The 3,315-nt window shown below is 49.6% G+C and overlaps 1 pseudogene; it reads left to right on the top strand.

Annotated features, from left to right (window-relative positions):
• The first annotated feature begins 1,088 nt into the window (after nucleotides 1–1,088).
• On the top strand, nucleotides 1,089–2,078 carry LOC119514038 (annotated as a pseudogene).
• Nucleotides 2,079–3,315: the final 1,237 nt, after the last annotated feature.

Here is a 3,315-nt window from a genome sequence, read left to right on the forward strand (position 1 = left end):
TATGTCTGTTTCTTTGCTAAGCCCCTAACTCTGCACAAGGCCCAGCATGTGGTGGGTGAATGGATGGATGGATGCTACCGATTTAGACCTGGAGTCACTGTAGTTCTTACTTCTCATTTCCAGGCCAATGAGACCACAAGCTCTCTATGGGAAGGGATGGTTTCTGACTCACTTTGATATTGTCCAAACTCATGCTGGGTACTCAGTGAAAAAATACCTCAGGAACAACAATCAGCCCTTCTTCCCACCAATTTAGCTTCCATGCTTCCTAAGCCCTCACTACAACTTTTGAAAGGAGACAGGAGTGGCCTGTAAGAAGTGGAGAGATGTCATCCCCATCTGACAGATAAGACTGGAAGACACAGGACTGGACCAGTCCAATACCTGGTTCCTGATTCTCTGTGTCCATTCCCTCTATAGAACACTGTTGCTATGGAGACCACCATTACTCTAAGCTGGCACAATTGGGTGGCAACCCAGGAAGTAGGCCTCTTAGGACGGCAGCCGCACATGGCGACTCCACGCCCTCTCGCCCATCTCCTCATCTATTTACTGGCTTATTCCTGTGTTTACTCGTGTTTGTACTTGTTGATTTATTTTTTTAGCATCTTTGTAGAGGACTAGGCAGTTGAGCTGGACAACAGTCATGCAGACACGGAAAGTCTTACCCACCACCCAAGGTAAGGCCTAGGGACAACTGACTACTGGGTGAGGAGGCGTGAGGTTCCTGCGGTTAACCATTAGCCTGAAGGTGTGAGAGGCAAGGGGAGGTGGGGGCGGAGCCTGGAGCTGAAGGGGCGGCGATGCAGCCTATTTAAACTCTCCAGCACGCACCCGGCCCATACAAATCCAAAAGGGATTCGAATGGAGCAGGTGCGGGCAGAGCGTTGGAAGAAACCCGCCGTGCTTCGTCACCTGGACCGTGGGGTTGGCGGGGGAGGCGGGAAAGGGTGGGGAGCCGCAGAGAGTTCACAGCGCATGCGCACCTGCTTCCGCGATCCCTGAGGGAGAAGCAGCAGCAAAAGGCCGCGCGGGGACTGGAAGGCCACTGGCTCGAGGGAAGTTCCTCACTAGACAGAGCGTCAGTCATGTTCAGTGCTGCGGGTTATCGAGCCCTACAAGCGAGGAGCTCTGGCCAACACGAGGGCAGGCCCTGGGCGGCGATGGCCGTGGAGGGATACAGCTGCGAGTACGGCTGCACCCAGTTATCTGCTGCTGTGCGGCCTGGGCGGGATGCTGGGCTGCGGGCTGACGCACACGGCCATCGTGCCCCTGCACCTGGTCAAGTGCCGTTTGCAGGTGGATCCCGGCAAGTATAAGGGCATCTTTAGTGGCTTCCGCATGACCGTGCGGGACGACGGGCTCCGCGGCCTGGCGCGAGGCTGGGCGCCGACCTTCCTCGGCTATTCCATGCGGGGCCTCTTCAAGTTCGGCCTCTACGAGGTCTTCAAGATCCGCTACTCGCAGCTCCTGGGCGAGGAGAAGGCCTCCCTCTGGAGAACCCGCCTCTACCTGGTCGCCTCGGCCAGCGCCGAGTTCTTCGCCGACGTCGCCCTGGCCCCGATGGAAGCCGTGAAAGTCCGCATTCAGACGCAGCCCAGCTAGCCGGCACCCTGCGGGCGGCCGCCCCGAGGATGTACGGCGAGGAGGGCGCGTGGGCCTTCTACAAGGGCGTCGCGCCGCTGTGGTTGCGGCAGATCCCTTACACCATGATGAAGTTCGCCTGCTTCGAGCGCACCCTGGGGGCCCTCTGCAAGCACGTGGTGCCCAAACCCCAGAGCCAGTGCACGAAGGCCGAGCAGCTGGGGGTGACCTTCGTGGCCGGCTACATTGCTGGCGTCTTCTGCGCCGTTGTGTCCCATCCGGCAGACTCCGTCGTGTTGGTCCTGAACAAAGAGAAAGGCAGCACTGCCCTGGGAGCCCTCCAGAAACCGGGGTTTGGTGGCGTGTGGAAGGGCCTGTTTGCCCGGATCCTCATGATCGGCGCCCTGACTGCCCTGCAGGGATTCGTTTATGACTCGGTGAAGGTTTATTTCAAGCTGCCCCGCCGGCCAGTCTCTCAGATGCCGAATCCCTAAAGCAGCAGAGCAGGGGGTTGATTGTGAACTGCTGTGGCCACGATTAGTCAAGATTTAGATCGAGTTCCAACAAGACTGTTGGTTAACTGTTAACGTTTTTGAGAGAGATTCCTTAACAGGCTGCCCCAGTTCCCTTGAAACGATTGAATCCTTCGTTTTTGGCAAACAAAGAAGATTGCAGAAGTTTCATTGGGGGTGGGGTGGGGGGTTGAACCATTGTCTTTAGGGAGTCTGCATGGTTGCTTTTCAACAATTGTAAGGGAAAAAATCTTAGCAGGGAGTAATGTTAAGTAATTTAGTGTCTCTAGATGGTATCTCCTTTGATTCACTATTTCTCTGGAGATTTATCAGAGCATAACTACTGAATAACCTACAAATGAGGCTTTAGGGTCAACACAACTGTATGGGATGGAGAACAAAGTAAAATTCTGGTACATGGTATTTATCTTTATAGAAATTGTGCCCCTTATTGACTAGATGAAGGATTCATTCCATATTTCCTATTCATGACCATTACAGGTAAAAATTATTGAAAGTTAAATTGTGTGTTATATTGCTTTATAGCTTAGAATGTATTAACTGTTTTCAAAGAGACATGAGAAGATCTTCATTTTCTCATTTTGCTTTGTCTGTGTCTCTTCCTGATGTTGCTGATTAGGACATAGCTCTCCCCAGGAAGTGCTACAATTGGATCAATGTGGAAAGCCGAATGAGATGAAGGGCAGGCTCTGGGAATAAATATGTAAAAAAAAGTCTCTGTTCTCCAAAGATCTCTTTTGAATAGCTTAGCTTTCAACAGCCATGTATCCAAAAAAGACCACACCACCCTGACATTAAAAAAAAAAAAAACAAAACCCACAAAAAACTGCAAATTCCAAAATTATTTTTGTTGGATATTAAAGAATGGTTTTGTTGACTTTGGAAGGAAAGTCTCACTTTTTATGTAGTAAATGCCATTCACTTAATTTCAATGATCTTTACAATGTTTATGATTCATAAAATTTGTTGAAGTTATAAGACACATTTTTGGTGTTCATTTTCTGTTCTCTGATTGGGGGAAATTATAAAATCGAGGAAATTCCTTGAAGTAGAGATGTTTGTAAAATGTGAATAAGAAATAACTGCAGTATAATATTTGATATAGCATACCAGATTGTTACATGATTGCCTTAATAACATTAAAGATTACAAACTGAGACTATGTTAATATTTTAATTTTGTAATGAATTGTTTAGTA

Source organism: Choloepus didactylus, chromosome 2, assembly GCF_015220235.1.
Source record: "Choloepus didactylus isolate mChoDid1 chromosome 2, mChoDid1.pri, whole genome shotgun sequence".
In the NCBI taxonomy this organism is placed as follows: Eukaryota; Metazoa; Chordata; class Mammalia; order Pilosa; family Megalonychidae; genus Choloepus; species Choloepus didactylus.